The 13,074-nt window shown below is 42.0% G+C and overlaps 1 pseudogene; it reads right to left on the reverse strand.

The window, feature by feature from the left end:
- Positions 1 to 959: 959 nt before the first annotated feature.
- LOC132003814 (heterogeneous nuclear ribonucleoprotein A1-like) lies at positions 960 to 2,228 on the reverse strand (annotated as a pseudogene).
- Positions 2,229 to 13,074: the final 10,846 nt, after the last annotated feature.

Consider the following 13,074-nt stretch of genomic DNA (forward strand, 5'->3'; position numbering starts at 1 on the left):
ATCAGAATAAGAACTAGGGGAAGAACAGAAAGAGGGATTGATATGTCAATGTAGTCTCAGTACAGTCTTGAGCTAGTCTTCTTTCTAGAGTGAGGGTGTATGCACATTTTCAGATTGTCCAGCATCCCCACTCACCCTCTTCCCCATTCCATCAAAACCCTTCCTCTTCTGTCTTGTTCAGGTCTGAATTCTTTTCTGTCCTCTCTCACCTCTCTGGTGTGGTATTATCCCATATGCAAAACCATCATGTTCCCACATGTCCCCAGCCATAGTTCCCTAGAGGTACCAGGTGCCAAGATATCCAGGTTGCTGTAGAGAGAACTCAAATACCCATGATGACTCTTGGGTTCACCTGAAAGCAAAGCCTTCAACAAAGAGTTGAGTGAAGGTAGTTTATTTGGAAGATAATCATAGGAGGGATGGAGGAGAATAAAATAGAAAAGGAAAAGATCACATAAGGGCCATTACCCAGGTTGTTTCTGAGTGAGAGGGGCTCCAGTTAATTAGGGCCTCCTGAGAAAGTACAGGATGGATCCCAGAATGGTCCATCTGAAGGACAGGAGGGTGGATCATCATCCCTTCTCAATCCCCTTTGGATGAGTTTGCCCCGGACTGCACTTGTCTGTGGCTCTAGCAGAATCCCGTGGCATTGGAGAATGTCCTGCAGCAGAATATGCAAGACACAGGGTGCCTGGGTGGCTCAGTCAGTTAAGCAGCTGCCTTTGGCTCAGGTCCTGATCCCAGGATCCTGGGCTCAAGTCCCGCACTAGGCTCCCTGCTCTTTGGAGAGTCTACGTCTCCCTCTGCCCCTCCCCACGCTCGTGCACTTGCTCGCTCGCTCTCTCTCTCTCTCACATATGCATGCTCTCACTCAAATAATAATAAAAAAAAGAGACACATTTATTCAGTGTCATGATCAAACTGTTACATTTAGCAATCAACAGCATGGGTGCAAAAAAAAAAAATCTACATTAAAACCCTTTGTTGGAATGCTTTACCCTTTCCACAGAACAGAAACTAAAATAACCTGTTATACAATTAGTCACAAATACAGTCTTCGAGTTTTTTGCCCATACACATGAGTATTGTCTAAAACATGTCTTCTTTGTAGCAGCTAAGCCCTGCCACCACTGTGCTTGGGTGAGTTCACAAATCTGTTGTAACCTGTGGCTTCCCTGTCACTTCTCTGGCTCTTCTCTCCTGCTAAGCTTTGTTTCTTGGCAGTAATAAAAACCTTCTGCCACTGCCATAGCTACTGCTGCTAGTGGAACTACCATAGCCACCTTGGTTTCATGGTTTGGCGAAGTATTGGCCTCCACCACCACAAGGGCCAGAGCTTCTGACTCCAAAATTTCCTCCTTTCACGGATCCAGAATTTGAGGATTGATTGCTGTAATTACCAAAATCATTATAGCTTCCGCCACCTCCAAAGTTGCTTCCATTATTACCAAATCCGTTATAGCCATCCCCACTGCCACCATATCCACCACAACCTCAACTGCCACCAAAGCCACCTCTACCACTGAAGTTTCCTCCATGACCAAAGTTGTCATTCCCACCAAAACCACCTTCACGACTACCATCAATGTTTCCAGAACCACCTCGACCTCTTTGGCTAGACAAAGCACTAGTCATCTCTTGCTGAGATGGCGCTTTCCTTACTTCACAGTTGTGGCCATTCACAGTACAGTATATTTGAATGACAGTCTTGCCTACAGAGTCATGGTCATCAAATGTTGCAAAAGCAAAACCCTTCTTTTTGCCACTGCCTTGGTCAGTCATGATCTCATTCACTTCGATTTTCCCATATGGTTCAAAACAATCTCTTAGATAATGTTCTTCAGTGTCTTCTTTAATGCCACCAACAAAAATCTTTTTCACAGTTAAGTGGGCACCAGGTCTTCAAGAATCTTCTCGTGCCCTCTTTAGTTCCACAACTCTTCGATCCACCTTGTGTGGCCTTGTGTTCATGGCTGCATCCTCCTCCTCCACGGTGGCATCTGTGACAAACCCAAAGCTCCTGGAGTGCTTGGTGTTTGGATCACTCATTACCACACAGTCCATAAGTGTTCCCCACTGCTCAAAATGGCTCCTCAGACTCTCGGCAGTTTTTTCAATGCTCAGACCTCCAATGAAGAGCTTCCGCAGCTGTTCAGGCTCTTTGGGAGATTCTGACTTAGACATGACGGCGGTGGGAGGGGAGACTTTAACGATGCTTACTCAGCGGTGTCCACAGGCAGAAAGTCAAATAAATAAATTTAAAAACATTTTTTAAAGACTATGCAAGGGGTGCCTGGGTGGCTCAGTGGATTAAGTCTCTGCCTTTGGCTCAGGTCATGATTTCAGGGTCCTGGGACTGAGCCCTGCATCGGGCTGTCTGCTCAGCGGGGAGCCTACATTTCCCCCTCTCTCTGCCTGCCTGTGACCTCTCTCTCTCTGTCAGATAAATGAAATCTTTAAATAAATAAATAAATAAATAAATAAATAAAAAGACTAGTCAAGATGCACAGTATATAGTCACGGGCATGGCAAGTGTTAAGCATGTCTGAGCTCATCCCAGGTGTTGACTGAAAGCAGAGATGGGTCAAGAAGATATAATGCAGAAGCCAGGAGGTCTGCCATAGACCCTTGCCCTGAGTTTTAAAACTTTCTCATCAGAAACTATTGTTGGGGGCGCCTAGGTGGCTCAGTGGGTTAAAGCCTCTGCCTTCGGCTGGGGTCATTTTCCCAGGGTCCTGGGATCGAGCCCCACATCGGGCTCTCTGCTCCACGGGGAACCTGCTTCCTCCTCTCTCTCTCTCTCTCTCTGCCTGCCTCTCTGCCTACTTGAGATCTCTGTCTGTCAAATAAATAAAATTTAAAAATCTTTTAAAAAATTAAAAAAAACTATTGTTGATGACATAACTTGTAATGTGTGTTCATTTCTGTCACTTCTTCTAACTGACATATATTCAAATATGAAATTCCTGGTTGGGAGAGAGGGAGAAATTTACTGTTCCGCTCAACTAGGATAGATCAACAAAATTGAAGAAACACAGAAGAGGTTCCATATGACTCAGCAGAAGTGCAGCCACTGATAATTTGACATTTCAAGTACTTGCATAAGGTTCAGAGAGCTTTTCTGTTTAAACCCAGACTGGATTTTAGTTTTACTCTGACATTTCTCAAGAGAAGATTTCAAGTATCTTGTCTATAAATGTTCAATGTCTGAGGTCAAAGAACGCTTCTTACCTTTATTTAAAAGACTTCCAGAACTTTTTATTTTATTTTCTTAAAGATTTTATTTATTTATTTCACAGACAGAGATCACAAGTAGGCAGAGAGAGAGGAGAAAGAGGCTCCCCGCGGAGCAGAGAGCCCGATGTGGGGCTTGATCCCAGGACCCTGGAATCATGACCTGAGTGGAAGGCAGAGGCTTTAACCCACTGAGCCACCCAGGCGCTCCAAGACTTCCAGAACTTTTAGTTGCTACTCTTATGGGTGGGAAGGAACAGTCATGATTTATATTTTTTGCAAACAATAAGTTATCTATTGAATTCTTACATGATATATAGGATTTTTGGTTTAGTGGTTTTCCTGTTGAGTGTGAGTATTCTATACTGTTGGAGAGTGGACATACTAATTACTAACTTCCTGTAATTGCCTAGCACCTGAACCTTTATTGCATATACTTTCCCAAAATATCTTGCTACAGCAAGAGCTGCCTACGTGGACAGCATGATAACACAAATAAGAAAAACAAATATTTTCCTCTTAATGATTGTATTGTGATTAATTTAGAGGGAAGCAGAAAAGACAAGAGAAAAGGTAGCAGTCATCAAAGGCTATATTGGCTGGATCGTATGGTGAGTAGACCCAGGTGGAGGGTTTGTTTATATCCTGTGCCCGCTCTTACTCTCCCCAGCCACTTTGTAGTAACGGGTTTTATAATGGCAACTATACCAATTCTGTCCACCAGGGGGCATTTTCAAAATAGAAGGGATAAAATTATGTAGCAAGATTAGCTCTTGCCTAATTGGGGAATGTTCCAAAGTTCTAAATTGGACATCCAGTTTCAGAGAGACTGTGCCTCTTCTGAAGAAGTCCTTTGAGGATACTTGTTAGCAGTAAAGAAAGATATTACATATCATCAGGATGGAAGAGAGATTTCTGTTGCTGATCCACAGTAAGCGATAGAGACTCAGATGTCACCTGGGTTCCAGATCTTAGTACAGGATGGGCTTAAAGATCCTGATGTTTCACAGGATCTTTTGGTTAGAAGTACCAGAACTCCCTGTTTTTCTATTGGGGGGACATTAGACATTAGGTCTAATGCTTTGATCCCAAACAAGGAATTTTCTTTTCTTTTTTTAAGATTTTATTTACTTATTTGAGATCAAAGAGAGAGAGCACTAGGCGGGTGGGGTGGGGGAGGGGCAGAGGGTAAGAGAGAAGCAGGCTCCAGGCTAAGCAGGGAGCCAGATGTGTGGCTTGATCCCAGTACGCTGGGATTATGACCTGGGCTGAAGGCAAACACTTAACTGACTGAGCCATTCCGGTGCTCCCAAAACAGGGAATTTTCTTATTGCCTCACAGAAATCCTAATGCACGCAGGGGACAGGAAAGTACCGGGAATGAATGTTTTACCTATCTCTAGCAAATCAACAAGAAAACAGACACCTCGATCAAATTTACACAGACCAGATGGTTTCTTTGTGGGGATCCTCAAGGACTGAAGTACTAACTGCTTTTATCTGCTTGGCATCTCTGCTATCACTTTCTTCTGGTTGCAGACTCACCTTCTAGGCAGAAGGAATATGACCAAACCAGGCTAATCCTAACACTCATCTGCAGGGGTTTGGCCACCAGCGGTCACAAACATGGGCAGATTCTATATCCCAGGAACTGCAGTCTTGAATGGAGAAACACAGAAACAGTTTAGAATAGGGATGCCCTGTGGCAGCGTACCAACGAGAAGTTCTCTGAGCTGCCTGGGCTGCTCCAGGGTCTATTCTTTCCAATCTAGGCAGAACATTTAAGAAAGAAAAAGAAATATAAGGTATCCATATTAGAAAGGAAGAAGTAAAACTATTTCTATTTATAGAAATGGTCTTAGATGTAGAACACCCAAAAAATCCACAAAAAACTGGGTGCCTGGGTGGCTCAGCTGGTTAAGCATCTGGCTTCTGCTTGGGTCGGGATTCTAGGATCCTGGAATGGAGTCCTACATCAGGCTCCCTGCTCAGCAGGGAGTTTTGACTTCTTCCTCTGTCCCTCCCCTCTGCTTGTGATCTCCCTTGCTCTCTCTAAAGTAAATAAAATCTTCTTTTTTAAAAGATTATTTATTTATTTATTTGACAGACAGAGATCACAAGTAGGCAGAGAGGCAGGCAGAGAGAGAGTGAGAAGCAGGCTCCCCGCTGAGCAGAGAGCTCGAGGCAGGGCTTGATCCCAGGACCCTGGGATCATGACCTGAGCCGAAGGCAGGGGCTTTAATCCACTGAGCCACCCAGGCACCCCAATAAATAAAATCTTAGAAAAAAAAAAGAATACACAAGAAAACTGTCAGAGCTAATAAATGGTGTTAGTAATAGTGCAAGATAACAAAATAAACACACAAAAATCAGCTCTATTTCTATATACCAGCTATAAACAGTATAAAAAGGAAATTAACAATTCCAAATAGCTCATGGGAATGTCATGTACAGCATAGTGACTATAGTTAATAATAATGTATTGTATATTAGCAAGTTGCTAAGAGAGTAAATCCTGGAAGTCCTCATCACAAGAAAAAAAATTTTGGTAATTAAATCTGATGACATATGTAACTAGACTTACTGTGGGGATCATTTCACTATACATACAATTATTAGCTCCTTCCTCATTAGTATAGTGGTCAGTATCCCTGCCTGTCACAATGTATACAATTATCAAATTGTTATGTTACACACCTGAAACCAATGTTATATGTCAGTTTTAAAAAAGATTGCTTGTATATGCACTCCTAATAAATAGTAAGCTCCTTGAAAACAAACAAACAAAGAATTCTGTTTATGATAGCCTCAAAAAGAATAAAACTCTTGGGAATAAACTCAGTCGGGGAGGTGTAAGACTTGTATACTGAAAACCACCAAATCCAGCAAGATGAAATTAGAGACCTAAGTAAATTGAAAGACATTCCATGTAATGGATCGGGAAAGTTCGTATTGATAAGATGTCAATACTATTCAGTGATCTACAGATTCAATGTAATCCCTAGCAAAATCCCAATTATTTTTTACAGAAATGGAAAAAGACAAGATTATTTTATCCATTATAAGTTTTCTGATATGATCATATTTAAGAATACTTTCTAGGGGCACCTGGGTGGCTCAGTGGGTTGAGCCTCTGCCTTTGGCTCGGGTCATGATCTCAGCATCCAGGGATTGAGCCCTGTATCCGTCTCTCTGCTCAGCAGGGAGCCTCCTTCCCCCTCTCTCTCTGCCTGCCTCTCTACCTACTTGTGATGGGTCTGTCAAATAAAGAAATAAAATCTTTTTTTTTTTTTACATTTCTTTTTTTTTTAAGATTTTTATTTCTTTATTTGACAGAGAGAGAGATCACAAGGAGCCAGAGAGGCAAGCAGAGAGAGAGGGGGAAGCAGTCTCCCCGCAGAGCGGAGAGCCCAATTTGGGGCTTGATCCCAGGACCCTGAGATCATGACCTGTGCCGAAGGCAGAGGCTTACCCCACTGAGCCACCCAGATGCCCCAAGAAATAAAATCTTAAAAAAAAAAACAAAACTTTCTAAATCACATAGGGAATCAGTAAAAAATAAATGATTAAATTATGAAAACAGTATGAAAAGATTAAATTATGAAAACAGTATGGTGGTTCCTCAAAAAACTAAACATAGAATTACCCTATTAGTAATAGGGTCCGCTTTTAGGTCTATGACCACAAGAACTGAACACAGGGACTCAAACAGATATTTTGGGGTTTTTTGTTGAAAACATTATGCCAAGTGAAATAAGCCAAACACGAGGAAAAATATTGTATGAGTCCACTTCTATGAGGTGCCTCATGCAGCCAAGTTCATAGGAACAGGAAGGAGAATAGAGGTTACCAAGGGCTGGGAGGACTGGAAAAAGTGGAGTTATTGCGTAATGAGTAAGGAGTTTCCATTTGGGGTGATGAAAAAGCTTTTGGAAATAAACAATAGTGACATTGCACAATATTGTGATTGTAATTAGTGCCACTGAAATGTACACTTCAAAATGGTCAAAATGGCAAAACAAAACAAAACAAAACAAAACCTACTATTTTTTCCAAGACCTGTGAGCTGCTTCAACATTAAATTTATTTTCTTTTCCTTAGCATGTAGCAGTCATTTTCTGTTTATATCCAAAGGATTTTAACTGATACACCACCTCCACTTTCCCATTCGTTGTTCATTAGGAATTCTGAGTAGTTGTTAGATAAGCCCTTTACTTTCAGGTTTCAGGCATTCATGGTGTCCACTCAACAACAATGAATGGATGAATCCATGGGAACCACATGTGGCTTCTTGAAAAAAAAGGTGGGAGAAAAATGAGTGACATTTTTGGCCTTTAGGTTTATGAAATCTCATTTAAAGAGAATCCAGATTTGGAACTGTCAGCTTTATGGATTAGATTGAAAGAGATGGAGGAAGGGCCTCTGGCAGAAAGAAGAATGACTATAGGAAAATTTAAACAAAGAAACAGCCATTTTTTGTTTTGTTTTGTTTTGTTTTGTTTTTTAAGTGGGCTCCACTAAGGGTGTGGGGTTTAAAGCCTAATGTGGGGCTTAAAGTCATGACTCTGAGATCCAGACCTGGGCCGAGATGAAGAGTTGACACTAACCGACTAAGCCACCAGGCACCCCCCAACAGCAGATTTGTATACAGAATTGGCAGAGGGTAGACTTGGAGTTATCAGGATGTGAGGGTGGAGTGGACCTTATCAGAAGAAAGGCTGTGTTCTTACAAGGGAAGAGACATACAAAGAAACTTTTACTCAGCCCTGACGGTTTTGGAAAATAGGCAATCCATCATTGTTACTACTTTAGGGAGATTTGGGGACCCCAAAGATTTAACAAAGGAAGAATCAAGTAGTACGCTCAGAAGTAGCTGAATTTCCTCCCAGAAAAAGCCAAAGTTCAGGAAATTGTTGAACGTTATCCTCTGAGGGACGCCTGGCTGGCACCGTTGGTAGAGCTTCACAACTCTAGATCTCAGTGTTGTAAGTTTGAGTCCCGCGTTGGGGGTAGAGATTACTTAAAAACAAATCTTTAAGGGCTCCTGGGTGGCTCAGATGGTTGAGTCACTCTTGGTTTCAGCTCAGGTCCTGATCTCATAGCCGTGAAGCTCAACCTCGGGTCAGGCTCCTCGCTGGGCAGGAAATCTGCTGGAGATTCTCTCTTTCTCCTTCTCCCTCTGCACCCTCCTCCCCCAACTCGTGCACTGTCTTACACATTCTCTCTCTAATAAATAAATCTTTTTTTTTAAGATTTTATTTATTTATTTGACAGACGGAGATCACAAGTAGGCAGAGAGGCAGGCAGAGAGAGAGGAGGAAGCAGGTTCCCTGCTGAGAAGAGAGCCTGATGCCGGGCTCGATCCCAGGACCCTGGACCATGACCTGAGCTAAAGGCAGAAGCTTCAACCCACTGAGCCACCCAAGCCCCCCATCTAATAAATAAATCTTTAAAGTAACATAAAATCTTAAAAAGAAAAGAAAAGAAACAAAGAAAGAAAGAAATTAATTTACCCTCTGAAAGCTACAACTAAATAACCGGGTTGGCAGCCGGGGGAACTAAGTGGGGCACTAGCGTGTACAACCAAGGAGGCTCTTGCACGTGCAGGCTGCGTGTAACACAGAGCCACTCTCAACCATTCAGCTGTACTGTTTGGATCTTGAGGACCCAGCCTGCCAGAGGCAGAAAACAATCTTGCCCATGGAAGCCAAACAGTCAAATTCAGTCATGTCTTAATTCATGTTTAAAATACAGTGTGTTTAGGTTTGTTTCTACATGGTCCTTCTTTTTTTCTTTTAAAATTTTATTTATTTATTCGACAGACAGGGATCACAGGCAGGCAGAGAGGCAGGCAGAGAGAGAGAGGGCGAGCAGAGAGACCGATCCAGGGCTCTATGCATAGCTCAATCCCAGACCCTGAGATCATGACCTGAGCTGAAGACAGAGGCTTAACCCACTGAGCCACCCAGGTGCCCCCTACATGGTCCTTCTTTTATCCTGCCCCGGGTGGGGATGGGAAGGTGGTTACAGGAATGAGAAGTCACTTCCTCAGTCTTGACCTATTTGGTCTTCTCTGCTGGCTATTTTTATCAACTTTCTTAATATTTTTTGCTTTATAATGCAGTAACAACCTTCGAACTTACAAATCCAAATTTACTGTCTTTTGTTCCTGATACGACAGGGTGGTCAGTGAGGTTCCCATCTCTTTCCTTGTTTTCCCAAAGCAACTGGGGTGGGGGAAGGTGAGAGGTAACTGTAGGTTGTAGGAAAATATTTTCTGGAAAAAGCAAAAAATTAAAATAAAATAATAATAATGGTAATTATTATTATTATTATTATTATTATTATTATGTGTGTGATCCGAAGGGTAAGAAAACACACATTAACATTTGAAATCTTATAGCCCATCTTACACACAAAGACATATGCTAAAACGAGCATGCTTAGGGAGCATATGAGGATGGGCTTAGAACGGAAATGCAGCCAAGGGAAACCACGGGTGTTGAGGTGAGCAAAATGGGAGCCAGACAGCACCACAAGTGAGGACACCACAAAAGTTCATGTGTCAGACTGGGTTGGATCCTGAGCTAACAACAGAAGGCTGGTTCCCTGAGAACTCCATCAAGGAAGTGCAGGGTTAAGAGGAAGTTTTCAGACTTTAAGCTCATTGACTTTGTATCTCACTCTAGAAGCTCACCACATCACATAATAGAAGAGTCTTTCTTTTTTTTTTTTTTTTTTTTAAGATTTTACTTATTTAATTGACAGAGAGAGAGAGATCACAAGTAAGCAGAGAGGCAGGCAGAGAGAGAGGGGGAAGCAGGCTCCCTGCTGAGCAGAGAGCCCGATGCGGGGCTTGATCCTAGGACCCTGGGATCATGACCTGAGCCAAAGGCAGAGGCCTAACCCATTGAGCCACCCAGGCGCCCCTAGAAGAGTCTTAATATGGAAAGAACTCTAAGTGCCCGTGTTCCTTTCGTAAGGCTACAGAAGCCAATTGCCACAAAATGGGTGTCTTTAAACAGCAGCTCCCCTTGTGAAGAAACTGACCTTTGCTCCATCTTTTCATCTCTCGATCAAGGCTCAGATTCCTGGGTAGCTGCATCTGTTTGGTTCTGTGTTCTGGCTGCTAGGAAGAAGGAGGAAGGGAAAATATGCCTCTTTGGTTTCTGTTGTGGGAGGTGAACTGCTACTGCTCACCATGAAAGAGGTTGGAAGACAAACAGAGAAAAAAAAAAACCCCGCATTAGTCTGGGTCTTAGGAGTAACTATTGTAAGTTTCTTTTTCCTTTTTCTTTTTGCAGAGACAAAAGTATTCACATGCTGTGGTCTGGAAAGGGAAATTTTATATGTGAGGTAAATTTTTCTTCTCAGTCCATGGGAAGCTTAGTGTCACAACTTAATGTGGATTTCCTCCCTCTTGAGTTATAATTTCATAGGCGGTGTGTTCTGAATATCTACAAGGGACTGATAAGACTTACGGCAAGTCTAAAATGAGGAAACCCTTTCTTGTTGTCTCTACCTTTTGGCTCCAGCAACGCAAACTCTGCAGATTAGTACCAAGCCTGTGGATTTAGATTGCTACTGGATCATCAAAAACACTATTGCTTAGGAAACGAAGTTTTGTGGACAAGGGGATTATGCTGGAACATTTTCACGTGTCCTAAAACTCAGGAAAAGTACACAATTGGATTGGAATGTTCTGGGAGGAGCTGGAAGAACAACAGTGGGTCTGATGAAAGATGGATAGAGTTGTGGTTGTCAGGAAAGAATCCTGGGGCGCCTGGGTGGCTCAGTGGGTGAAAGCCTCTGCCTTTTGCTCAGGTCATGATCCCAGGATCCTGGGATCCAGCCCTGCATCGCACAGGGCTCTCTGCTCAGCGGGGAGCCTGCCTCCTCCTCTCTCTCTCTCTGCCTGCCTCTCTGCCTACTTGTGATCTCTGTCTGTCCAAAAAATAAATAAAACCTTAAAAAAAAAAAAAAGGGAAAAGAAAGAACCCTGATGAAAAGGCACCTGAATGAGATCTTTCCAGCTAAAGCCCAGAATTAGGAAAGGGAAAATTGGGTGATTTTAATTTTTGGTTCAGAATAAAAGAGTTTCATTTTAGGGAACACGAATTTCTCTTAAAATGCAAAGAAAGGGGTGTCTGGGTGGCTCTGTGGGTTAAAGCATCTGCCTTTGGCTCTGGTCATGATCTCAGGGTCCTGGGATCGAGCCCCACATCAGGCTCTATGCTCAGCGCAGATCCTGCTTCCCCCTTTCTCTCTGCCAGCCTCCCTGCCTCCTCATGATCTCTCTCTGTCTGTCAAATAAATAAATAAAATCTTTTTTTAAAATGCAAGGAAAATGGACCATTAAGTTACATTCCCAATGTTAGGATTTTTAAAAAATAGCTGGCATAGTATTATTTGGATGATATCATCAATAAACTAGACTTGAAAATATAACTGAGCAGGAAATAATGTGTGACTTCTTGGATAGTATATAATGGGGCTGTTGGATAAAAAGTGGATATTCTGCCTTGACCCATTTCAAAGGCTTCAGAGGCCATCAAAGAGGCATTCATAAAGGCCTTGAGGAGCTAGACTGCTTGTCTCATTTGCTCCAGACCAGTGTCTGGAAGGCCAGCCCAGAATGTGTGGGCAAGACTTGTCTGATACTACCTTGATCCCCTCCCCGAGAACATCCACAGGGTACACTGTGTTCCAGGAAAGTCTGATACAAAATGGTCAGCAAATGAAAAATTCTGAAAAGCTTGCCTACTGGACTTCAAGTCTGACAAGATATTAGAAACCATTAAAAACACAAAACAGAACACACAGAAATTTAAACTTCTTCCAAGGCCAAAAATCACCATAATGAAGGTCAAACCAGGAGAAATACTTTGCATTACTTGATAAAGGGTTCATGTTCTTAATATATAAAAGGTAAACCACTCCCTAGAGGGAGAAAAGGAGAAAAACATAAATAAGAGTCTGATAAAAAATAATAACATGAACAGTTTTTCAATGTTACCAATAATTTAAAAATACAAATTAAAAAGAAAAAGAATGCAGAAGTGAGAGGCAGCAATGTAAAAGACCAATACTACCCAGTGACTTTCCAGATTATGGAAATCAAGCAATTGTGCCTGTTAGTGAAAATGTAAAGTCGTACAGCTTTTTTTTTTTTTTTTAAGATTTTATTTATTTATTTGACAGAGATCACAAGTAAGTAGAGAGGCAGGCAGAGAGAGAGAGGTGGAAGCAGGCTGCCTGCAGAGCACAAAGCCCGATGTGGGGCTCGATCCCAGGACCCTGGGATCACGACCTGAGCCAAAGGCAGAGGCTTTAACCCACTGAGCCACTCAGGCGCCCCTGGTACAGCTTTTTTGCAAGGTTATATGACAATGATCATTGTCATATATTTTTTATTTTATTTTTTTAATATGTATTTCTTTTAAAGCTGTTCCTTTACTAGAAATGTATCTTACAGGCATATTCATACACCTGGAAAGAGATATATATACAAGGTTGTTCATTGCGGCATTACAATTGGAATAAAAAACCTAAAAAAAAAAACCACCTAAATTCAAGGTAAATATCCAACAAAGGGAAAATAGTTAAATACATTAGTAAATCTCCATCTAATGGAAGACTGTAATGAATCCGTTAAAAATAATGAGATCGATATCTTTTCACTGCATCAATGTTCAGCTCAATAAATTATTGCAAAACACCCACAAACAGGCCAAATGATGGCCTTCATATACCTTCATATACTTTCCTAGTCATAGGCATCCTCTCCAGAGGTAATCACTTTCTGACTACTATCACTACAGATTCATTTTGCCTGTTTTGA

The sequence above is a fragment of the Mustela nigripes genome, chromosome 16, assembly GCF_022355385.1.
Source record: "Mustela nigripes isolate SB6536 chromosome 16, MUSNIG.SB6536, whole genome shotgun sequence".
In the NCBI taxonomy this organism is placed as follows: domain Eukaryota; kingdom Metazoa; phylum Chordata; class Mammalia; order Carnivora; family Mustelidae; genus Mustela; species Mustela nigripes.